Below are 26,881 nucleotides of genomic sequence, written 5' to 3' on the forward strand. Positions count from 1 at the left end.
TGAGAAGCAGATAACACATAGTGAGAGAGTTAATACATTCGTTTGTAACAACAAGTTAGACATAAAAGTGCTGGTGATAAATATGTCTTTATTGTAACAAAATAAATAAAAACTCAAATGGAGGGAAGGAAATCTAATTTGTGTACTGATCTTTTTAGACTTTACATTACTGCTTTGTCTCATTAAAATAATAATGAGGGGAAATCCCCCACTAACAGGTAAATGCCAAACAGTTCTGATTATATCAACATCCAGCTTCGGATCAGTTTTAGATCCTCTCACTACTGTGACTTTGTGTTTGTGTGCGATCATCATCGCACACACGTTCATGTAAATAGGTGGCTGTTTACATATGAAATTATTGTAGGAAGGAAGACAGACACCAAACATAAAACCAAACCAAGTCAAAGCCCAAAGCCACACTATCTGTATATATGTATCTCCTTTCTGTTTGGAGAGGAAAAACTCTGAGGCATGACCACACGGTTATGCATTGTACCCCAATCCTGCAAAAACCTACAGGCGTGCATAACTTTTGCACACTGTGAGTTGACCCAATCACTTCTCTGGAGGAGCTCACAGTGCATGAAGGTAAGCACATGCACAAGTCTTTGCAGGTTCAGATCCTTGGTCACTTGCATATGCAATCACAACTTGATGGAAGGATGTAACTCTAAAGAGAAGCAAAATTTTGGTGTGACGAGATGAATATTTATTATTTTTCCCTATGAAAAACACTGAAAAATCAGAATTAATGTGCATAGAACTGAGCTCAGCAGTTCTTAGTCAGATGCTTAGACTGTTTTTTTAAAAAAAGAAACAGAATTCAGCAGGTTGAGTCTCCACACAATTTTATAGGTTTTGTGCTGATGAAACTGCCTTTAGCTGAAATGACACTGGTATAGACCAGGTGTAATCAAGAAGAGAATCAAGCCCATTATGTCCATTTAAAATTCATCAGTATCTTTTAAAAGTATAGGCTCTTGAGTTCTGTATCAGAGCTAAAGCAGTTTGTTAATGTTACATATTTCAAGAGAGTTTTTCAATGAGAATTTGTTTTACATTTTACGGGTGCAGTACAAGCATATCAAATAAATTCAGTGCAATTAAATTAAACTTCCTATGTAGCATGACAGCCCCTTCCCTCCCCAGTCTAAAAAGCTTGCTAAGAAATGCTGGGTATATTGGCTATGCCTTTCCTGGCCTTGGGAGGACTCACAGGGAGATTGCTCTTTGGGTCACAGAGAGATTAGTTTAAGTGAAGTATTACAGGATGTGGCCTAAGGGTTGAGCTTTATGGTTTGTAGCTACATACCTATCAATGGCTAGTATATATACCCCATGCAGATTATTCTGACTCTTAATAGGAGCATATTCTGTGAGTGGCATGTAGGTTACACAGCAGGTGCCCTATAACTGCTTTGCTGTTCATGGCTGTGCCTGCCTCATTACGACTGTTTAAAGAACCTGCCCTGCAGCTAGGACAATTTGGCTCTGAGAACAAAATAATGTGATTTTTAACTGACGATGGTAAATTATGTTGTCGGATCTCAGTGCCGTATGCCTTTTTCTGCATTAAAATAAGACTCTTTTTTAGAAAATATTCATTGTTCTAGAATAGATTTATTTCTTCACTTTGGTTTTAAAGATGATTATAATTTTGGCATCTAGTGTGCAGAGGAATTATTCATGTTCACTGGAGCAGGTAAAACAAAGACAATGTCAAAAAGCTTTTTATACCTGTGGTAAAGGTGAATTCAGCAAAGAACTTAAGCAGGTGCTTAGTTGTAAGCACTAGAGTGCATGTCTGAAGTTATGCTTGTGCTCAAGTGCTCTGTTGAATAGGGACAGATGTAAGCATTTTCTTAAAGTTAGGTATTTCTTTAAGTACTTTGCTGAACTGGGGCCAAAATAAAGAAATAGGCACTGTTTGAGAACCATTTGGCAGACTGTGAAATGTAGACAACAGAGTTCTGCTCTACAAAAGTAAATCAGTTGCAATATCTTAAAATAGTTGCTATAAATGTGTGAAAACATCAACATATTCTTTTTCCCTGGGGCCTGATCCAGAGAGTTGCTGAGCACCGAGGTCACTGGGAGTTGTAAGCACTCAGCTGCTTTTTTACCAAAGTCTACAATCTATATTGAAAAAGCAAAAGTAAACTTATGTCAGATTGTTTCTTTTTTTTTACTTAGACACAATATTTTAGGAAATAACATCTTGCATTTGCTTTAATTATGTTCTATAATATAGTTTGCAGGATATTATGGTTTTCCTTTAAATTCAAGACTGCTTTTCCAGTAGATGCCTATTCTGAATACGCCTACAAGTACAGTACTAGTACCTGTACCATGAATGTTAACTACCACAATGGAATTTTCAGTGGAAATTTTATATGTGGCCTGCCTGGCTTCCAACTGGCCAGCTAGTTTTGGAACAGAATGGCAGGTTTGGGGGGTCATTGGTCTCTCAGCTGAAACCAATACCAGGCAAATAGGAACCAAGAACAACTATGTGAAGGATTCTAATGGAGTCTATGGGAATTTCTACCAGATGATAACACTAGGGACCCCATTCCCTCACTTCTCCCAGAACCATATTTGTGCTTCCTTTTACACTGCCCCACGCTCCTGGAATGTCTTTCCTGTGTAGGTCCACAAGGAGAAGTTCTTCTCATTCATGTTGCTTCTTAAAACCAATTTCTGCTATAGAACCTACATGAGTCAATGAAGGCATCTTTTATTAAAAAACTGAACAAATAAACACCAAACACATAAGGCTCCACCCTCCTTTATACTCTGCTTTGTGCTAGAGCTTACGTAGTAAAAATAAGCTTACTGATGTTACCCCATCTATTCTTCCCTACCCTGCTTCCATACTCTTTTACTTTGACCTCTTCATATTGCTCTAATTCAGTCTGCAAATTCTTTGGAGCAGAGATCCTGTCTTTCTAATTTGCATCTTATATAAGCCAAACTAATAAAGTTAATTGGAGCTTTGCCTGAATGAGGGCTGCAGGATCAGGTTAGTCATACAGGTTGCTGAAGGCTTTCTTTTTTACAGCGTTAGGTGGTCTGCTTTAGTACTTGCATGTTATTTCCTAAAATTCTTTGCTAATCTGTGGTCCTCAGGCAAACAAAGGTTGCATATCCTTTTAAAATTCTTTTCTAGTGAAAGCTTATAAATAAAAGAACTAATGTCTTTCAAGCATAAAAGGAAAACATAAGAATATAATCTGGAAGAAGTTTCATATAGTTCTTTTCACCTACTCAATAGAAATAATAAATTATTTTTAGTATCCAGATAATGGATTAATCAGTATCTCCATATGTTTGATCAGAATATCTCATTTTGGTTCATCTAATCACAGTTTAGTCTTTCCAATGTACTTCCCTCAGTATTCTTCACTGTGTGCATTTTTCTAACCAGGCATTTTGTACTGCCCATTTCTCCTACTGGATTAAATTTTATTGAAAACATCCATGGGCTGCACACACTAACATTTATTTTAATATCCTCATTTCATCCCTTCATTCTGTGAATAAACTCCAAAGAGAGATTTTGTTGAGATAGTAGTCTCTACTTTTATTGGTAAAACTTTTAAGATTTTTAAAAAGGGCTGTGTAAATTATATTTTACTATTTTCAAAATTTTGTTATATTGTTAAACCATCAATGGAGATGGTCATTAATTTTAGAAGAAATAGAGGAGAATACAGAGTATCATATCAGTCCATTCAGTATCTCCTATGTTAATATTTTTTTAGAAAAGGACAGCAAAATAATATGTAACTTGAGCACCTTCTTAATTCTGGAAGCATGGTATTTTTCTTTGCTTTGCACTTTCCCAGTGGTAACCTGGACCTACCAGGTCTGTGAGACACCCACTATCTCCAGCAGGGAAGTATTAGTCTGGGAGGGATCCATTGTAGCCACGAGGCTGGACTGTTTTTGTTTGGCTGCTTAAATTGTCAGACACTGGGACATGTGTGGTCAGACCTAGTGGTTAGGGCAGGTGACAGGACTAGTGATTAGGGCAAACATCAGTAGTCAGGAATTGGAGCCCAGGGTAAGAGCTAGAATCAGGAATCAGAGCTGAGGGTCAGAACTGGGTTACCAGAAATGAGGCCAAGTAGGGGCATGGCTGAGTCTGAGACAGGAGCGGTACTAGAGCAAGGCTGGGAACAAGCATGCAGAAGAGTTGTCACAGCCATGGGCAAATGCTTTGAACAGCCAGCAAACTACTGCCTCTGCTGGGCTTAAGAGTAAGCCAGCCAGCTTCCTCAGCCAATCAGGTGACACATTCTGTCACTTAGTCTAGCTGATGCAGCTCAGTTGAGCTCATTAGGCAGTCAGGAGACTGAGTGGGCACAGCTGCAGGGCCTTAGTCCTGACAGAGATAGCACAAATGGATTTGGGTGGTAGGAATAACAGCCAATCCATCATGAAGGGCTCAGGGCTATTGGAAAAGGAAAGTTTAGAATCACTGCAATAGTCTTTAATGATCAACAATGATATTTTAATTGAATCTTTGATGAAGGAAAACACCAGTTAGGTGCTGAAGAACCTAGAAATGTGTCCTCTAGGGATCTTCAGAGCACGAGAGGCTTGTTTTATTCACCTGTGTTAACCATCTACAAGGTCAGGTTAGAGCTGAACACCAAGGTAAGCTAGTTTGTGGTGTAGTTAGACTTGCTGGGTGGAGGAAGAGTGCTTGGGAAAGCTGGGGCAGTCTAACTTGCTTTTGTCTAAATCTGGTTCTCTAACAAGGATTACCAAAGGCCAGTAAAATATTTATATAAACATTGAGGTATTTCTACCCCATGTGTTCCTTCCCGTAAAGATGGCAGTGCTGCTATTGGTTGTGGTTCGTACATATCCCATAATTTGTAAGTATGAGGGATTTCTTTCACTGGATGGGTGGAATCGATAAGTATGGAGCAGGAAAGAAGCCTAATATTAACCAGCCCTGTAGAATGACATGTACCATTATATTTATGTTAGGGGAACATGGAGGCAACTCTTAGCCCAAACCACTCCATATAAACAAAACAGAATTTTTTGGTGGGAATATATATCAAATTCAGTTCTACCCTCTAGAATAAACTAATAATTCTCTTGGTGTAACTGGTATTCTGGATCGGAGGAATCAGATGTGACAACATGTATATAGTACCTTTCATCCCAAAGGATTTAAAAACATGTAAGCAGTAGTACATAATGGCTTGCAACAGACAGAAGAATGCTGTCTCCAATTGAAATGTAAGGATGTAATGGCTTAAAATGGAAAATTTATTTTTGTAGATCACACAGCACTAAGATTTCACCTCTCAAATCTAATCAATCATCCAATAACACTGCACTTTAATACCATCTGGGGGCATTGACTGAAGAAAGAGTGCCTTCTAATAAATCTTCACCACCATTTTCTCCACAACTCTGGGTTTTCTTTGGAGGTCTCCCATCTAAATATTGATCAGATCTAATGCAACTTAGCTTCTGAAAAGTTCACATCTTGAGGCACTACCAATTACTTATGAAGCATTTTGCATGGTAATGACACAGTATATGTGATGCTTCCTTACTCCTTTGCATTGGTTACTGAGTTTTTTTTTAATTCTTATTACATTTTATATTTTTTTGCCTTTCATCTCTTGTTGCCTTGAAAGAGCTTCCCTAACAGTATAGCTACAAGTTGACTGTGGTATATTGTTTGCCTGCTTTAGTCTTTTGCTGGGATGTGAAAAGCATTTTCTTGGAATAGTTAATTGATGATATAAAAAGGGAAATGAGGACAACCTGGGGAATTACAGAGCAGTCAGCTTAACTTCAGTACACTGAAAGATAACAGCGCAAATAATCAATCAATTTGAAAATACCTAGACGATAATAAGGTGATTAGTAACAGTCAGCATGGATTTGTCAAGAACAAATCATGTCAAACCAACCTAATAGCTTTCTTTGACAGGGTAACAGGCCTTGTGGATGGGAGGGAAGTGGTACATGTGGTATATCTTTACTTTAGTAAGACTATGTCTACACTACAGTCTATGTCGGTATAACTTATGTAACTCAGGGAGTGAAAAAACACCCCCTGAGTGACATAAGTTGCACTAATATAAATGCTCATGTGCACAGCCATAATTTGGCAGTAGAGCTTCTCCTGCTGGCATAGCTTCTGCCACTCACGGAGGTGGTTTTATTATGCTGATAGAGCTCTCTCCCATCAGCATAGCTGTAATAGTGTACATATAAACATGGCCTAAGGCTTTTGATACTGTCTCACAAGAACGTCTCATAAACAAACTAGGGAAATACAACCTAGGTAGGCACATAACTGCTTGGAAAATCTTTCCTAGAGAGTAGTTATCAGTGGTTCATATATCAACTGGGGTCCTAGAGGGATCAGTATGGGTCTGGTTCTGTTCAATATCTTCATCAATGATTTAGCTAATGGCATACAGAGAACACTTATAAAGTTTGTGAACGATACCAAGCTGGGAGGGGTTGCAAGTGATTTGGAGGATAGGATTAAAATTCAAAATGATTGGGACAAACTGGAGAAATGGTCTGAAGTAAATAGGATGAAATTCAATAAGGACAAATGCAAAGTACTCCACTTAGGAAGGAACAATCAGTTGTACGCATACAAAATGGGAAATGACTGCCTAGGAAGGAGTATGGTGGAAAGGGATCGCGGGGTCATAGCAGATCACAAGCTAAATATGAGTCAACGGTGTAAAACTATTGCAAAGAAAGTGAACATCATTCTGGGATGTGTTAGCAGAAGTGTTGTAAGCAAGACACAAGAAGTAATTATTTTGCTCTACTCTGTGCTGATTAGGTGTCAACTGGAGTATTGTGTCCAGTTCTGGGTGCCACATTTCAGGAAAGATGTAGATAAATTAGAGAAAGTTTAGAGAAGACCCACAAAAATGATTAAAGGTCTAGAAAAGATGACCTATGAGGGAAGATGGAAAAATTGGGTTTGTTTAGTTTGGAGAAGAGAAGACTGAGAGGGGACATAACTGTTTTCAAGTACATACAAGGTTGTTACGAGGAGGTGGAGAAAAATTGTTCCCTTTAACCTTTGAGGATAGGACAAGAAGCAACGGGCTTAAATTGTAGCAAGAATGGTTTAGGCTGGACATTCCTAACTGTCAGGGTAGTTTAAGTGCTAGAATAAATTGCTCAGGGAGGTTGTGGAGATTTTTAAGAGCAGGTTAGACAAACACCTATCAGGACGAGTCTAAATCAGTGGTTCTCAAACTAGGGCCGCCGCTTGTTCAGGGAAAGTCCCTGGCAGGCCGGGCCGGTTTGTCTACCTGCTGCGTCCTCAGGTTTGGCCAATCGCGGCTTCCACTGGCTGCAGTTCACCATTACAGGCCAATGGGGGCTGCAGAAAGCAACGTGAGCCGAGGGATGTGGTGGCCGCCCTTCCTGCAGCCCCCAATTGGCCTGGAGCTGTGAACTGAGGCCAGTGGGAGCTGCGATCAGCTGAACCTGCAGATGTGGCAGGCAAACAAACTGGCCCGGCCCGCCAGGGGTTTTCCCTGAACAAGCGCGGCCCTAGTTTGGGAACCACTGGTCTAAATAGTACTTAGTCCTCCCTTGAGTGCTGGGGACTAGACTGGAAGACCTGTTGAGGTCCCTTCCAGTCCTATGATTCTGTATACTAAAAGATGCTCTATATTGTGTTGGTTCTGATTTTAAATGAAAAGAGCATATTTAATTTTAAAATGCATTTGCAAATTTTCAGTGGCCCCAGAAAGCTACTCTTTTGGACTATAAAGTGACTTGGTCCTGGTTATATTTTCATGATGATGTTTTTGACTCTTAGAAGCATAGAAAATTAGGGTTGGAAGAGACCTCAGGAGGTCATCTAGTCCAATCCCCTGCTCAAAGCAGGACCAACACCAACTAAATCATCACAGTCAGGGCTTTATTGAGCTGGGCCTTAAAAACCTCTAAGGATGGAGATTCCACCACCTTCCTAGGTAACCCGTTCCAGTGCTTCACCACCCTCCTAGTGAAATAGTTTTTCCTAATATCCAACCTAGCCCTCCCCGACTGCAACTTGAGACCATTGCTCCTTGTTCTGTCATCTGCCGCCACTGAGAACAGCCTAGCTCCATCCTCTTTGGAACTCCCCTTCAGGTAGTTGAAGGCTGCTGTCAAATCCCCCCTCACTCTTCTCTTCTGCAGACTAAATAAATCAAGTTCCTGTAGCCTCTCTTCATAAATCATGTGCCCCAGCCCCCCAATAATTTTCCTTGCTGTAGGAGGACAGGGAATCACGGAAGATTTTGTTACGGCCTAGCTTAGGCAGCTCCGCTTTCTCAGTGCCCGGTTATTGTAGGGCACGGCATGCTAGTTCCAACCTGCCATAACCGGTTGGAACCACTGCGTGGAAAGCCCCTAGGCTGCTAGCCAAGGGAGGTGGCACGGGAGGGTGGAAAGTCCCTATTGCATTATGCATGAGCTGATTTGCTGTTGGTTATAAATATGAGCATGATTTGTGTTTGCTTTTGGACTCCGTACCAGGCCAAGCTCCAGGGCGCTGGGTTCTCCGCCTCCGTGACAGCAACGCTTGGAGTCCCCATTGCGGGTGTGTCACTTTACCTTCATTAAAGCCAATAACTCACAGTGTGTGTGGGCCTCGTTCTTGCAGAGCACCTTGGGAGGGCCTACGGCCTTCATAGGACCTAACACTTGCCCTTCGCTGGACTCTCTCCAATTTGTCCACATCCTTTCTGTATTGGGGGGCCCAAAACTGGACGCAATACTCCAGATGTGGCCTCACCAGTGCCGAATAGAGGGGAATAATCACTTCCTTCAATCTGCTGGCAATGCTCCTACTAATGCATCTCAATATGCCATTGGCCTTCTTGGCAACAAGGGCACACTGCTGACTCTCAAACTATAAACATCCCTGGTAGGAAAAAAGCCTCCTACTTTGTATCTAGATTTTCTCAATATTTAACACACAGCAGAGGTGAATGCAAAATATGATTAGAGCACGGGGACATTTTCCGAAAAGTAGTAGTATAAAAAGAGTTTTTTGCAAATTTGAACTTGCAAGATGCTACAGGATCAACTCATTTACAGCAACTCCTAATGATCTGAACTGTTCCCTCAGTTAGGGGAAAACTCTACTCTGGTCAGCCTAGAAAGGGTCAATAGTGTCAATGTTATTCATCAAATCCTCATGACACAGGACAGAATGCAGAAGGCAGCTATCCCATTAGATAGGGGAGTACAGGTATGTCTTGGCAATTAAATACAATGGTTAAGAGGCTGAATGAAATTTAACAGGAAAGGAGGATCAAAGCTGGGTCCTCCAGACCTACCTAGAGAGGCCTCCCAAAAGCAGCTACTCAGAGCCTAGCAGGCTCAGATAAAAGGAGCTGCAGGGCCTGAGCAGGTCAGTTCCTAAGTAGGGCTAGAGGGGCAAGGTCACAGGAGCTCAAGGGATAAACAGTTTGTTTTTTGACTGCATTTGCTTAAGCTGGGAGAGAGAGAGAGAGGACCTGAGAACTTTAACTTTGAGGTAAGGGGTGAAGATGAAGAGGCCAAGGGAAGTAGCAGCAACTCAATTAAAGTGAGTGGTATGTGGCTGCTGTTTATAGGGTCCCTGGGTTTGAACCTGGAGTACATTACAGAGGGTAGAAATTTTATAAGAAGGTTTTGATCCTGGACCCATTGAAATGAATGACAAACTTCCAATAGACGTCAATGGGGCCAGGATGTCACCCCAAACTGGCAGTGATGAGGAGGCCACTAGAGACTAGCAGTGATCCTATAGCAGGAGTTGTAGCATCTGCTACCTGGTGCCATATCCAGTATCTCAAACAATCCAGCAGAAGGTAGACTCCAGAGTTCCCTAATCCTAGGGAAAGGCTTGTCCCTCCTCTTGGGCCTGGGATGGCTGCCACCTGCACACATCTCCCTTGAAGCTGGGACTCCTGCTGTACCCTACCTCAGGAGCTCTCGAGCTCTGCAGATGTCCTGAGCTGTCAGGCTCTCTTTGAAGTCCCTCCTCCAGCTGAAACAGGCTCTTCAGGTGTAGTGGGTTTGGACTGCCTGGGCCCAAAACTTCTCCTTCAGTCCCAGTGTGGGGTTTAAATATTCCCACAAATTCCTGGGGGTCTAAAAGTGTTTCTGACAAACATTTTCCTCCTAGTTGTTGTGGTCATTTCTCTGCATTTGTATTCTGAAAATCAGTAGAGGCAGTAGGTATATTTCTTATGAAATGCTTTGTCATTAGAACTGCTTGAAACTTGTGTTACCAGCTCTTACTTTGTGTCAGATTTGCACAAATGTTCTCCAATGTTTCAGAAACATTATGCACACCTGAGCCCATTATTATTAAGTGGATCTGGACTGAGTTCCTTCTTCAGAAACAAATTGTGAGATTTTTTTTTTTTTTGTGACATGGTTTTAAGTACCTTCTACCTCTGTAAGAGGACAAGAGACTCCAGGCAGTGCTGCCTAGCAGTTTAGACAGCTAATCAAATATATTTTAATGTTTCCAATGGAAATATAAAGGAATTGAGCAGAACTCTTTTTTGTAATATATTTTATAACAATTTAGGATGTCAAATATTAGACATTCGTCTTCACCTACAAAAGTAAGGTGGAATGTTTGCACATTTAAAGCCCTTTGCATAGTGTTCCTGGCCGTTCAGTAATAGGACATTTGTACCTACGAAAGTCTTTCTGTGTGTGTTTAATGGAAATACTGAGCTGTATCATGATCAGCTCAACTGTAATAACTTTTCAAAAGTATAAAGAGGTTTTATTAAAGGTAGATATCCTTTGCAAGCATTGTGTAACACTGTGATTGGAATGGACAGGTATTGAAACAGGCTGAATTTGTGTCTGTGACTTGAAAGAAAAGACCCCAAGACTAATTGCTTTCTTTACAGCCCAATCTTTGACATTGATGGGACTATCACATAAGAGAGGAGTGCATGATCTGTTCCTAAGAAATACTGGAGAGAGCTGTCTTTTTTTTTTTTTTTTTTTAAAAACAACCACTTCTATGCTCTTGAGATTGGTGATATAAATTACATTTTACCAATAAATTACAAGTACATCTGAGTACACCAAATTCTTTTTATGTAAAATCCATTTCAGACATCTATTCTAACCTACTCAAACCTGTAAAAAAGCTCTGTGGAGCTTGTAAGCTTCTCTTTCATCAGCTGAAGTTTGTGTAATAAAAGATATTACTTTACCCATCTTGTCTCCATCCACCCTAATAATACACTATTTTATTTATCTGTGATATAAGAAACCAAACTTTATGAAAGATTTGTGTGTCCCTGGAACTTTCGTAAAATCAAGGTTTACCTTCAATTATATTGGTCTCTGACATTTTAAAAGATTCTTGTTTTGAAAGGTCTGACACCTTCATTGTTTGTTTGCAACAGTACTTTGATGCTTGATAAGAGTAAAATAGAATGTGAGTGTGTAATTGCAAGTCTGTACCATAATGCACACTTATAAAGGGTCTGAATTCAGGGTGCATGGACAACTTTAATTTTGGCTTTTCCTAACTTTTGAATGCTTGATTTTTGCAACCTAAATAACTTAGGTTTTTAAAATACATAATTATGTATATAATGCAGGATTTCTATATCAAAATGTGTGGGTTAGTAGACCATAATTAGATGAGGGAAACCCTTTTGTTTGAAGTGAAACAAACATTTCCCTGTGTGACGTAAGGAACCCAACCACATATAATTTTGTATTACTCAACCAAGCTCTAAAATTAGCGCAGGCTATGTGACTTATACATTTGGACATAGCATTTTGTAGATGTTCAGTATTTTTATTTTTAAACACGTCTTAAAACTTGCAAGGGGTGGGCAATATCTTTCTGAATCCTAGAAAAAATAAGTTTAAATGATGCTAAATCGGTCCATTTACATTTCAACAGTTGTGGAAGGAAATCTGATTTGGAGCTGAAGATGGACCAATCTATAATCTCATTCATTAATATTGCTATCTATCACACGGTACCATTGTGCTGGAAGATTTTTCTACCTGTCTCCATTAAAATACTATATATTGGCATTGTAATATTCAAGATCATAAAATTCAATTTTGAATGAGAATCATTGCTTAAAAGGGAATTATTTCCATAGTCCATGCAAAGAATTAACACAATAGCTGCGTTAAGGTGAGAAATCCAGTCCTCAATTCAGGACATACAAAATTAAGATTGGACGTTCCATATTAACTTGGTTACTTATGCTTCTATCTTAAAATTAGGTCTCTTAACATCACTGTGTAATTTCTCCAGTAACGCTGTACATGATGCAAACTTGAATTTCTTACATTCAGTAAGTTGAAGTTAGAGCCACAGATGGGGAAACATAAAAAACTGTCAACATCTGCCACTCTGCAGTGATTGCAGTACAGTAATAATATATGCCTAGTACAGAGAGACGCTGTGCTTGTTGCAGGTCCTTGCAGTGGGAACTTAGAGGTTTTTAAATGAATCCCAATGTGCTTATTTGGGATGTCCTGCATAAATCACTCATGAATAATGTGGTCATTCCATATTCATGCCAAACCTCCTTTATCCTGCACCATCTTGTATGGAAGATGCAAGTTACACTGAATGTAGTTAAGTAAAAGGTGCCATGAAAAGAACATAAAAGCATGCTGCATACTAAAAAAGATGCAATGCCTGCCCCACTCTACCTAAGGGAACTTGTCCTATAAGAAAGGTTTCTTCCTATCTAGATCCTTTTCTGTGTTTTCAGAGGAATCTCACTCATTCTTTCTCCCTGTTATAACGTTGTGGTGGTTGTGCTGTAGTTGTACAATGTTCTGTGGAGTCATGTTTTTTGTTTTGCTTTTAATTAAAAGAAACAATCAACCCATAACTGTTAAATTTTAGGTTACCACTGGAATTTCAAAGGTCACTTTGTCTCTTAAACACTTGGCATTGTATTTTCTCCCTGACACAAGCACATGATAGAACACACAATGATATGCTAAATTAGCCTAATTAGAGTGGGCCCAATGAACTGAAGACATTTTAGAGTCAAAACAAATGGGTAAATGAGAGAGTAGTTAATGTAAATATTGTAAATGGTTTTTGGAATATTGCAAATAACGCTGTCTTTAGCTGTATCAATGAGTCTATAGAATTGGTATGCAAGTCATGTTAAATCAAAATGCGTCCATGAATATTTTTGACAATTCAAGGTTTAAAAGCTTTATTTTCCTTTCAGTTAACTAGCAGTGCTGTTTTCATCTGTCAGTCAGATTTCATACTATGCTGACCTTCCTGTTTTTCTCCCATATAAATAATAAAGATGCAAGTGATGCTGCTGCTACTCTCTGAGGGGTTCAGTTCATAAGGCATTTGCACACTGAATGCTATGTGATCTGTCATCCAAATTCCATAGGTTTGCCTGACAAATCAGGTCACACAGAGCCCAGATCTCTAAGGAAAACATCTGACCCTAAAAATAGGGAGCACGAATGGTAGAGGGGAGTGGGCAGGAGGAAATGTTTTGAGATCTAGCTCTGTGTTTTGCAGTTCAAGCCTGTCTTTAGTAGCAAATGCTGTAGTAGGTGTTGAAATGTGTTCCTGCCTTTGCTGCCTCTTGGAGAGGAGGGTGTCAGGTTGCTTCTTGGCTTCCCCAAGGCTCTTTAGGTTCTGACATAACAATAGTCCTTACCTTTCTCCTCCACCATCTGTGGAAAATGGGCCAAGTAGCTATCCATCATAGCTGGAGGTGAGGCAACTGACCTCATAGAAAGCCAGGAGCGTAGTGATGTCAGCAGCCCACTAAAAGACTTTAATAGCAATGTTGTGGGGGCTGGGGAAGGGTGTTCTAGGGGATACAGGGTAGATGGCATAGGAGGGTTAGTGGTAGACATATGTAGTCACTCTAACAAGAATACAGTATTTGTGGGGAAAAAAGAGAACCTCAAACGCTGTGATCTAAATAGTGACATTTTGTGGGAGGCTTTGTATAAGCCTGCCATTGGTTTTAGCAGTAAACCATCTGCCTTAATCTGGAGATGATTAATTGTTTCCAGAAAAGGCATTTTACTTGAGTTTCTTGTGCCTTTTGAAATGCTCTAATCGATGTGAGTCAGGACTTCAAAATGTTTCATCAGCAGGCCAAACTAGCGCATCACCAAAACTGCAGATCCAGGGTAGCTCGTGCTTCCAAACTGTTTTTAATCTCCCCATCATTTAAAAGAAAATCAGAGTCCCAACTTGTACTTTCTCATCCTTTTGGGCATTCGCCTTCTTTAGGTTGTGACTATAGCATGACGTGATTTGCTGTACTTATTCTAGTTTAGTTTATTGACAACTTCTCAAAATGAAGCATAAGCTTGCCCTGGATAAATACCTCTTTATATTTTAGTAGGATTTTATTTTGATGAGATTTCAGTTTCTCCAGACTGTGATTTGTTGAGTTTTTGTGTTGGCATTGTTCCACTCTTGGAACTCCCATTGAGATCAGTGGGAGTTCTATGCAAACATCAGTAGCAGAAGATAGATTTGAGAGGACCAGACTGAAATGCTTGGACAACAACTGAAAGCCATCATTCTGAGGACTTTCAACAGGCTTTTTCCTACTTGATGAAACACCTTATTTTTCTACAGCATTTAACTTAACATCAAAAGTATTGATGGATGCTAACAAATCTGAAAGAAACAAAAAGCCAACTAATATATTGCTAGAAACCATAGAAAATAGTAAATAATTTTCCCAACTCTTTTATTCCTTTGAGAGAAGAAATGGTCTGAGCCTACGAGGAACTGAGTACTCGGAACACCTACTGACTTTAATGGGAGTTGCAAGCAGGGGCGGCTCTAGACATTTTGCCGCCCCAAGCAGGGCGGCACGCCGCGGGAGGCGCTCTGCCGGTTGCTGGTCCCACGGCTCCGGTGGACCTCCCGCAGGCATGCCTGCGGAGGGTCCGCTGGTCCCGCGGCTCCTCCGAAGCCGTGCGGGACCAGCGGACCCTCCGCAGGCACGTCTGCGGGAGGTCCACTGGAGCCGCGGGACCAGCGGACCGTCTGCAGGCACGTCTGCGGAAGGTCCACCGGAGCCGCTTGCTGCCCTCCCGGAGACCTGCAGAGCGCCCCCCGCGGCATGCCGCCCCAAGCATGCGCTTGGCGTGCTGGGGTCTGGAGCTGCCCCTGGTTGCAAGTGTTCAGGGTGTCAGTGTTTCAACCTTGCATAGTGATGCAGTCCTAGTTTGATTTACCTTGTCAGCTGGACTCAGGTGGGTCTTGCCAGCACCAGAAAGTTACCCCTCACTAAAGCAGAGGGAACTAGGGATAAGGAAGGAAAAAGGGATATTGTGGGCAGAACCTCTACAAACAGCATAGTTGAGGAGGAACCTTGGGTTGAGGTTTGCCTTTGACAATAAAGGAAACTCCAGGAAGCTCCTGTCGGGGTGGTCCCCAAGATTTAGGGCTAGCTAACTTACTAAGGCCTCGATCCCACCAAGACTTATGCATGTGCATAATTGTATGCACAGTAAGTAGCTCCATTGTAGTCCATAGGGCTACATGTAAAGTTAAGCATGTCCTTAAGCCTTGTCAGGATTGGAGTTTAAGGAGCTCTGGAGAACTCAAGTTATGGGAATCAAGCAGAGGCAAATGTGATTAGTGATATTAACAGTTCTAACCAAACTGACCAACAGCATTTTAGAGTTTTTGCTCCCATCCCTCCTTGATTTTCAATTTGTGATTTAAAAACCCATTTTTTCCAGTCCTAAATGGGTCGATTTTCACACTAAGAAGCAGCAAATCAAGTGCAATAATGTTTCTTGCACTACTAGGAATACCAGAAACTCTTAAATCTGCTTGTGGTCATAAGGTTTTATCAGTATAAAAACACATGCTTACAAATTATCTGATTGTTCTGTGACTTCCAATATAGCTCTTAATTTACCTTGGACAAGATGCAGTCTACTGGCCAACCAAAGATGGGACAAGAGCCGAGGGTGAAGAGAGAGAGAAGTAGAATATACTCTAAGAGTAAAATACCAATGATAGTGAGATGATATCTCTAAAATAAGTTTTATTTAATCCATAACTTAATTTTCATGTTTTGAGATCAGTAGTACACAACAGGATAATTGTGGACTTGCGGTTTCTGTCAGTTAGCAGTGTGTTTTACGCAATAAATACAGGCTGTTCCAGTGGCAATTTCCTGTTAAAATGCACTTTCTTTTCAAGCAATTCCTCCCATCTCTTCACCTCCCCCCAATAAAATCTGAACAATTCATCCTTTCAAAGCACTGGATTATACAATGTTAATATAAACAGGTGTTATAATGACTGTCCAAAACCTTGATTTATGGAAATCAAGCTGACAGCCAGGGCTGTGTTTTCTGGAACGGAGAGTGCTTCTGGAGGCTTGTATTGTGTATATAGATTGCTGACAAGGAGTGTAATTGCATTGAAACATAAAAACAGCGTAGCCTTTAAAGAACACAGCAGCGTAATCAACAGCATATGGGTAACATCTTCTGTAGCAACTAACAGAAAGTGATAACTTTTATTGCTGTTTTTGGAACGTCTGATAGAATGTAAGAAATAATTGTATCCTTGTTATACAACTTTTCTTTGAGTCAGATCTAAATCTGGAGTTTGAAACTGTCACATTCTGGGGTGCAATTCAGACCAGTGACAGGTTGTGTTACTGCTTGAAATTTAAACTGGAGTGCCCCAAAATGCTTCTGCTGCCTGTGGCTCCCTGCCTGGGACATGCACACAGCCAGCTGCACACTATGTTCGGAGTGCTGAACAGCTCTGATTTAACCACTTTGAGTCCAACAGCCTGCCAGAAGTTATCACAGAGACACTCTTGTCTTTACCAGACATTGGTTAATGGTAGCAGGTGACTCCAACACAACCCCAGTTTCAAACCTTCCGAAATCCGACAGCTCTGTAATGTCCAGCCCTCTTGAAACATTTAGAGCAGTGGTGCTCAAACTTTTTTGAAGTTTTCCACCCCCGTTACCATTAACGGAATCTGTCTGTGCCCCCCTCCTCTTCATTACTGCACAGCCATGGCTTCCTCAGCAGTGGAGCTGGGCCTGGGGCCTGAACGGATTGGAAGCATGGTGCTCCCTTCCTGCCCACCCCGGGGACTGGCCAGGGCCTGGAGACAGAGCAGGACTGGGGGTTGAATGGGGTTTCAGGAGCAGCAAGGCTGGGGGCAGAGCTGATTTGGAGGCAGAGTGGGGCTGAAAGCATGGTGCTCCCTCCCTACCCCCCATGGGGGCTGGTTTGGGCCCCGCCATGCCATGTGCCTCCCTGAACATTCCTCCACGCCCCCTTAGGGGGGCACACACCATAGTTTGGGAACCACTGATTTAGAGGAATAATATGGTCCGTCTGCTCCTTTTAAAGAGAAAAACCCAACAACTTGCCCCAGTTAACCAGCATTAACATTCACTTTAAATCAAACACAGCACTGGGTTGGGTTAGATTAAAAGTAAAACAAGTTTATGATCAAAAGGAGATAGGATTTAAGTGAGTTCCAATATAAGGGATAAAGCTAGAAATAGTTATACGCAAAGAAAAGTGAAAATTATTTCTATGACTAAGACATAACAAAATAAGCTACAGCCTTTGTTCAAGATGTCTTCTCTGACACACAGTCTTCCAGCGAGATGGCCTCCTCCTTGATCAGCATCTCTACCAGAGGTGCTGGTTCCTTTGTCTTAGGTGAAAGAGAACTTGGGGTTCTCTATCCCTTTGGTTTTTATATTCCAGTGAACCTTTGAAATTGATTCTCCTGAAGAATACACCTCAAAGTCAACATCCTTCACACTGTGAGGAAGGTGGCATAGAGTCTGATGGTGGAGGAAGCTCCATGTTTTCTTTTACCACTGGTGTTTTGCTGTCTTGATGGTCCTGTTTACTGCTTATATGTATTTTGAGGTAAACACACATCCTTGCTTTAGGATAGACCTGTATAACAACTCCCCCTGACCTGCCTGGCTTACAAACACTTTAGTCATGATTCCACCATATACTCACAACTCTGAATACACAATACACATCACATACATACATCACACAAGAATACTAATGATCAGTGAGTTATTACAATACTGTGTATGGTATGAATATAGGTTGCTTAGGATCATAGACACCACTTCTGCTCTGAAGTTTTGGAGGGTTCAGATGGAGAATCTATACAATGATTCCCTCTCTAACACAATCCTTGTTATAATATGCACATTAGTTGGCTCTCATGCATAAAGCAACATTAAAAAAATGGTGAGTGATTTTTTCCATCAAAATGCAAGTTCTTTTATCATTTTTATTGCATTGTTTGTATGATTCACTGAGAGCCTTGAAAAATAACACTTCCTAACTTATTGATTTTATTCTCTACTATTTGACAGAGACTGATGACTCATTTATCTGGGGTCTAAACCACCACAGCGATCTAACTTAAAAAGAACTCCTGTAATTAGCCTCTGATTATTACAGATGCACTGGGATGGTAGTAATGTGCTAATAGAACAATAAACAAGAGAGATTTGCAAGCAGGTTCCAAGCCACCATCATTAAAATAACCAGTCAAAGAGTATTTCCAAGTCCAATTTTTTAATGCATCTTTGTTTCTAGTAACCTCATAAAACCTGAAAATAATGGGCAAAGTTTTTAGAGTGAGGCCCAAAAGTGGCACACACAAAGACATGCAGAAATACACTTATACCTATTATCATAGCTAGTTTAGTGTGTAAATAACCACTTACACATGCAGTCACTTGATCTGCACAGACAATACCATAACTTTGACCAAAAATTCAAGCACACAAATGGACATGCGTCTCTGTATGGTGAATTTGAGTCTTTTATATTCTAAAAATATTGATCCAATACATGTCTTCCCAACTGGTACTATCCTTTCCATCAGACACTCGATAATCTGTAGCAGTGTTTCTCATTTGGTGGGTTATTACCTCTCAGGCAGGTCACCAGGGGCAGCTCCAGGCCCCAGCACCCCAAGCGCGTGCTTGGGGCGGCAAGCCGCGGGGGGCGCTCTGCCGACGCCGCGAGGGCGGCAGACAGGCTGCCTTCGGTGGCTTGCCTGTGGAGGGTCCGCTGGTCCCGCGGTTTCGGTGGACCTCCCACAGGCAAACCGCCGGAGGCAGCCTGCCTGCCGTGCTTGGGGCGGCAAAATCCCTAGAGCCGCCGCTGCAGGTCACAAAAGGATATCAAGGGGGCTATGAGCCATTGAAAATTTAATTACAATCTAAATCAAAGAAAACAAAGTTTTTCAAGTTCACATGCAGCCTAGTTTCACCCCTTTTCATTTCCCTCTTATAGTATCTCATTTCTCTACTCCCCGTATACTATAACCCTTCAAGGTCAACTACTCTGTTAGCCTCTCAAAACATACACAAATTATTTAGGCTTATCATTGTGATCTTCATTAATATGTTTTCCACTCTTATAGTAATTATAAGGGGTGTGTGAAAATTTTTGACCTTGAATAAGTTATCACCAACTGAAACTATCTGTAGCAATATCTGTATCATCAGTATATACTGTGGATAGAGCACATAGTGGTGCCTATAGTTAACGTTTCACAAGCATCTGCACTCCAAGGAGTCATTTTAGCAGCTTATAATTTTTTCAAATGCTTTATATTTTGGGCTGAAATTTGGCAGATTTGGTTTCAATTAAGGTGTGATTCTTTTTGTTTGTTAAAGAAAAAAACATCAGCCCTTTTAAAAAGAATGAAGAGTTGGGTGTGTGTGTGGAAATGCATGTTCTCCATTATGTTAAAAAAGCTTCATCTTTTTCTTAGCACCTTGGCAGCCCATGGTAGAAGTTAGTCTGTAGGTATCAGATACGCCTTTCTGTGGTCTGGTGAAAATAGGCCTTTTTTTGTGAATATTATAAGGATATTTTTAAATTCACTTTGTGTGTGATATTTTAATGATTCTGGCATCATTCTATTTCATATGCAGCTGTAGTTTAAGAAAATTCAAAGGGGGCTCTGCTTTCATTCTACTAATGAGCAATGACTCACAGGAAGGAATTCTGTCATGTCATATGGAGTGTGGAAAGAACTCCTACTTTATTGATTACACAATACACAGCTGAATGTAGTAGAATTTTTGTTATTGTGTTACTCTTTCTTACATTTAAAAAAATCTGTACAAAAACTGACTTAAAACAACATTAAGGTTGTAAGTTGAAACTCTCAAAAGTGAGGAAATTACAAAGCTGAGGTTTCTTGTGCAATCCTCTTATGTAAATCACAGTATGAAAGACCGGTATCATAATGCATAAAGTACTCTTTCCCCTCCCCCCAAGTATTTGGCTCATTCAGTGCACAAGGTGGAGTGAGAATGAAATACATTTGTGTAAGGCACTTCTATTCACTATGTACTTCGGGTTAGCATTTAATCAGAATGTGAAATGTTTTTAACAAGAAAATTATTTTCTACTTTAATTCAGGTGTCTATTTTTGCTCTAGCCAAGGTTGAAATAAACATGGGATAGTATGCATTTTTGTTTAATTTTTTTAAATGTTATTTATAGTAGTATCCAAAGAAGTACCAGCATCTGTTTACAATTGTTTATCAATATACACTTGTGACAAAACAGCAGGAGACCCTGATATTTTTAAATTTATAGCTGAAATTAAGATCAGGTTCTGGGGGAGAAGACAGATTGGTAGTGCAAAATCAGTGGGCTGCTTTTCAGAGCATCTGTGGCTGTTACTGGTTACAATAATGGCTATAGGAGCCAATAGGAACTGAAGATGATTGTCTGGAAGGACCCATGGGTCTTGAACATGGGCCTGTGGGTTTTGAGCATAGGCACATAGGTTGCCCAGCAGACCACACACCCTGGCCACTAGTGGGCAGTTCACCTTTAAGTAGCTTTGTATGAGGGGTTAGCAGAACTTCGACCCTTCCCAGTGGCATCACACATGAGGCTCCTGATTGTGGACTATGAATGGCCCCACTGATTGGCCCAGGCATACTATTTAATCCAGAAGTAGGCACAGGAAGTTGTCCAAGCAACTGAGACCTTCTGACTGGCTGCTCATAGACTTTAAGGTCAGATGGGACCATCGTGGTCATCTAGTCTGACCTCCTGCACATTGAAGGCCACATAACCTCATCCACCCCCTTCTGCAATAGACCCATAATCTCTGGCTGAGTTACTGAAGTTCTCAAATCATGGTTTAAAGACTTCAAGTTACAGAGAATTCACCATTTACACTAGTTTAAACCTGCAAGTGACCTGTGCCCCATGCTGCAGAGGAAAGTGAAAAATCCTCAGGGTCTCTGCCAATCTGACCTGGGGAAAAATTCTTTCCCGACCCCAAATAAGGCAATAAAATTAGACCATGATCATGTGGGCAAGACCCACCAGGCAGATGCCGGGAAATATTTCTTTGTAGTAATTCAGATCCCTCCCCTCTCCTGTCTTTGGCTGTTGGGGATTTTTACTACTGGCAGTCATGCCATTGTAGGTGCTCCCATCGTACCACCCCCTCCATAAACTTATCAAACTCAGTCTTGAAGCCAATTAAATATTCCCCCCCCATTGCTCCCCTTGGAAGCCTGTTCCAGAACTTCACTCCCATGATAGTTAGAAACCTTCGCCTAATTTCGAGCCTGAAGTTGTTGATGGCCAGTTTATATCCATTTGTTCTTGTGTCCACATTGATGCTTAACTTAAATAAATTCTCTCCCTTCCTGGTATTTATCCCTCTGATGTATTCATAGAGAGCAATTCTCCCTCACCCTTCTTTTGGTTAAGCTAAACAAACCAAGCTCTTTCAGTCACCTCTCATGAGGTAGATTTTTCCATTCCTTGAGTCATCCTAGTAGCCTTTCTCTGCACCTGTTCCAGTTTGAATTAATTCATCTTTCTTAAACATGGGACATCAGAATTGCACACAGTATTCCAGATGAGATCTCATCAGTGCCTTGTATAATGGTACTAACACTTTCCTGTCTCTACTAGAAATCTCTCCTGATAGATTCTAGGATTGCATTAGTTTTTTTCATGACCTCATCACACTTGTAGTCATCACATGACTTGTAGTCATCCTGTGATCAACCAGTACACCCAGGTCATTCTCCTCTTCTGTTGCTTCCAACTGATAAGTCCCCAGTTTATAGCACAAATTCTTGTTGTTAGTCCTTAAGTACCTTGACCTTGCACTTTGCACTATTAATTTTCATCCCATTTCTATTACTCCAGTTTATAAGGTCATCCAGATATTCTCGTATGATATTCGGTTCTTGTCCATATTGGCAATACCTCCTAACTTTGTGTCATCCACAAATTTTATTAGCTCATACTCACTTTTTGTATTAGGTTAGTGATAAAAATGTTAAATAAGATTGGTTCCAAACAGATCTCTGAGGAATTCCACTAGTAACCTCTGTCCAGCCTGACAGATCACCTTTCAGTATGATCCATAATAGTCTGCCCTTTAATCAGTTCCTTATCCACTTTTCAATTCTCATATTAATCTTCATCTTCTCCAATTTAACTAATAATTTCCCATGTGGAATTGTCTGAAATGTCTTACTGATTAGATTAGATCTACTGCATTTCCTTTGTGTAAGAAAGCCGATGTCTTCTTAAAGATGGAGATCAGGTTGGTTTGGCATAATCTGCCTTTTGTAAAATTGTTGTATTTTATCCAAATTACTGTTCACCTCTGTGCCCTTAACAAGTTGGTTAAAAATTGGTTACATACAATTTGAGGTCAAACTAACAAGGCTGTAGTTTCCTGGAACACTTTTTTTTCCCTTTTCTTAAAAATAGGAACTCTATTAGCAATTTTCCAGTCATAAGATACAATCCCTGAGTTTACATATTCATTAAAAATCCTTGCTGTGGAGCTTGCAATTTCATGTGCCAATTCCTTTAATATTCTTAGATGGAGATTACCTAGGGCCCCTGATTTAGTTCCATTAAGCTGTTTGAGTTTAACTTCCACCTCAGATGTGGTAATTCTACCTTCATATCTTCATTCCGGTTAGCTACCTTGCCACTTACCCCTTAGCTCTTCATTAGCCTCATTAAAAACAATAGTTATTTTCTCTTTTGTGGAGACTGAGATTGATTATCCATATCTTGATGTATAAAGGCTACATTGTGCCCTTGTTACATGCCCCAAGAGCATGCAATAGTATCGGTAAAACAGGATGTGGAAATAGTACCTTGTGAAGCTTCAGAAATGATGTAAGTTTAGGCCTGATCATAGCCCATTGAAGTCAGTGGGAGGTTTTCCTTTGACTTCAGTGGGCTTTGGATCAGGTGCTATTAGCACTACTATGAATAGCATGAGTTGAAGGCTGGGGATCTGGATATTTCCCAAAATTCACGGAGTGAGGGCCAGATTATGAGAGAAAAGATTGGGTTCATATCTAATGGAGGCAGTTCAGCTGCATTGTTTTGGGAGACTGGTGTGTGAAATAGACATGCTGGGGCAATGTGAAAATTATCCACTTATACGGTAATGAACAGAAAATCCATATTACATTATTTTTAAAATGTGTATGTCACTAAGAGCTTGCTCACATGTCAATATTAGTTTACACATTTTCTTTGTCTACTTTTTTTCCTGCTGGGGCAAAGAATGTGTGGTGAAATAGGCTACTCTTCCACAGAAGACTGCTTGAATTACCTGTCTGGCACACATACTGTAACTCCCTTTTACTCAGTAGAAATATTGGGTGATATATCCCAGCCAGAACCTTGGTAGTTTGGAAGCTAGCATATGAATTACTAGTATAAATATGAATTAATCCCTGGTCTAAGCCCATTGCAATCAGATTAAAGTTCCAGAACTTTAGATACCATTTGATGAGCAAAAATATGACATACCTTTTTGTTTTTAAAAAAGAAAAAAGTTGCTAGGTTATATGCTGGTCAGCCTGAGACTCCTCTGCCAAACCCAAAACATCCATTCACAGGTTCACAAACCTCTGGATTTACAAATCATAGTACACATTTATCTTGGGCTAGAAGAAGGTTTAACCCTAGGACTTGGTAAATGTCTTCCATTTTTTACTTGAAAATACCATCCACCCCTTCCATTCCATCCTGTTAGTAGGATCATGCATCTGTATTTGAATGCATGCAACCTCAGAAGGCTTTTGTACTGAATATGTGAAATGTGTTAAGAGAATGTGGTTGGAGCTAGTCAGGAATTTTTTGATGAAACTTTTTTGTCAGAAAATGCTGATTTATTGAAAGTAGGAAAGACGTTTTCCCCCAAGAAATGATATTTGTGGTGTTGGGGGTGTTTTAGTTATTTTTATATATATAATTAAAATGTTCAATATTTTGACTTTTTTTTGTCCAAAATTGGGATAGGAAATTTTCAAAAATCTCAAATTTTCATGGGACAGGAAAACCATTGTCAGCCCAGTTCTAAATGAGGTTTTGTCTCTCTCTAGCAGTTCCACATAAGATGGGCGTGTATTACAACTATCAGCTATAACCATTTTTCTTCTAGCTTCAGCAGCAGAGGCATGCAATTTTTTTTCTTTTTTTTCAATGAAGGTCCTCTGCTTGTTGGGTGAGAGAGATGGCCCTGTGGAGATGACAGACCACATAATGTCAACAGTTTCTGCTGACATAAATGCATTTGGTTGGGAGGTGGAAGAGAGGTCTGTACAAAAGCACATGTGAGGAAGTGTGCCCCCCAAGACAGCCATACTAAAATACAGATAAGGGAAGCCTGGGCAGTAACGTGGAAGAGCTGACCCTCCAGGCAAATGCTGTAGCCCTTCTAGAGTTTCCAGAGGTATCTGGGAATTCTTCCACTGGTGGTATTATATTCATGAGGCTAGAAAACTGCATCTCCAGATCACCCCACAGGGATGCATACCACACCCTCTCTAACCAATGGCATGATACCTCTGGATCTCTATGGCAACTCTTTTTCTACAGGAGTGTATGATTTAGGATTACATTTTTTTAGTGCCTTAAATACAATAAAACAAGATATTTGCTTAGGAAGTTTTGTTTTCTTTAATATTTTGGATCATTTAGTAGCGGGTGGTAGTAGCTGCATCATTTCTCATATGAAGAGAACTGGAATCAGCAAACACATCTAAAGACATTGGTCACTTTAACAAAAAGTTTTCAAGTTAATTCTCTTTCGCTCCAGTCCCCTAAAGGTGAGAGGGAAATATATTGTACAGGTTTATTGGGTTATTGTAGCTGTCTGCTATACCCAGTATCCGAGGAAGAACTGTGTTGTATGGATTTTCTCTGAATTGGAAGAATTGACTTGAATATTAACTACATCATGGCAAAACTTGCCAGTTGACTACATCTGCTCTTCTAATCAAAGTAGATGACAAACACTATAAGATATAGAACCTATGGACCAGCAAGCTGCTGTCACCACATAGCTCGTAGGACGATGGTGACAATAAATCAATCCTTAGAAATCAAAGTTGTCCCAAATAAGAAGCTCATATTAGAGTACAAATGCCTTTTTGAATTTAGTAACTTCCTCCCAAACTAAAGAAATACATAGGCAATGTATCTATTTTCTAAATGTATGTAACTTATCATTTAAATCCGCTCCAGTTATCTGGTACAGAAGGATAGCTAATGTGAGGCAATTTAAAAAAAAAAAAGGCTCCAGAGGCAATTCCAGCAATTACAGGCCTATATGCTTAACTTCGGTACCAGACAAATTTGTTGAAATTATAGTAAAGAATAGAATTATCGGACACCTAGATGAACACAATTGGTTGAGGAAGAGTCAACATGGCTTTTGTAAAGAAAATCATGCCTCACCAATCCAGTAGAATTCTTTGAGGGTGTCAACAGGCATGTGGACAAGGGAGATCCAGTGGATATAGTGTACTTAGATTTTCAGAAACCCTTTGACAAGGTCCCTCACCAAAAGCTCTTAAGCAAATAAGCAGTCATGGGATAGGAGGGAAGATCTTCTTCTCATGGATCAGTAACTGGTTAAAAGATAGGAAACAAAGGGTTAGAGTAAATGGTCAGTTTCCAGACTGGAGAAAGGAAAATATGGGTGTCCTCCAGGGGTCTGTACTGGGACCAGTACTTTTCAACATATTCATAAATGATCTGGAAAAACAGGTAAACAATGAGGTGGCAAAATTAGCAGATGATGCATAATTACTCAAGATAGTTAAGTCCAAAACAGACTGCAAAAAGTTAGAAAGGGATCTCACAAAACTGGGTGACTGCGCAACAAAATGTGAGACAAAATTCAATGTTGATAAATGCAAAGTAATGCACACTGGAAAACATAATCCCAACTAAACATACAAAATGATGGGATCTAAATTAGCTGTTACCACTCCAGAAAGAGATCTTGGGGTCATTGTGAATAGTTTTTTGAAAACATCCACACAAGGTGCAGAGGCAGTCAAAAAGGCTAATGGGATGTTGGGAATCATTAGGAAAGGGATAGAAAATAAGACAGAAAATATCATATTGCCTGTATATAAATCCACAATATGCCCCCATCTTGAATACTGTATGCAGATCTGGTCACCCCATCTCAAAAAAGACACATTAAAATTGGGAAAGGTTCAGAAAAGAGCAACAAAAATTATTAGGGGTATGGAACAGCTTCTATATGAGGAGAGATTAGTAAGACCGGGACTTTTCAGCTTGGAAAAGAGACATCTAAGGAGGGATATGATAGGACTATAAAATCATGACTGGTGTGGAGAAAGTAAATAAGAAAGTGTTATTTACTCCTTTTCATGACACAAGAACTAGGGGTCACCAAATGAAATTAATAGGCATCAGGTTTAAAACAAACAAAAGGAAGTATTTCTTCACACAATGCACAGTCAACCTGTGGAACTCATTGCCAGA

The 26,881-nt window shown here is 40.3% G+C and overlaps 1 protein-coding gene across 6 annotated transcripts in view; it reads left to right on the forward strand.

Annotated features, from left to right (window-relative positions):
- RGS7 (regulator of G protein signaling 7) overlaps positions 1-26,881 on the forward strand; it is a 478,754-nt gene that overhangs the window by 168,614 nt on the left and 283,259 nt on the right. The window contains exon 1 of one of the 6 annotated variants that reach the window (XM_039529561.1): positions 4,574-4,665. The exons of the other annotated variants lie outside the window; for them this stretch is intronic. The gene's annotated coding sequence lies outside the window, so the exon portion shown is untranslated. Of the gene's footprint in view, positions 1-4,573; positions 4,666-26,881 lie in introns of those variants that run through there. 6 annotated transcript variants of the gene reach the window in all.

The sequence above is a fragment of the Mauremys reevesii genome, linkage group 3 (genome assembly GCF_016161935.1).
Source record: "Mauremys reevesii isolate NIE-2019 linkage group 3, ASM1616193v1, whole genome shotgun sequence".
NCBI classification, from domain to species: domain Eukaryota; kingdom Metazoa; phylum Chordata; order Testudines; family Geoemydidae; genus Mauremys; species Mauremys reevesii.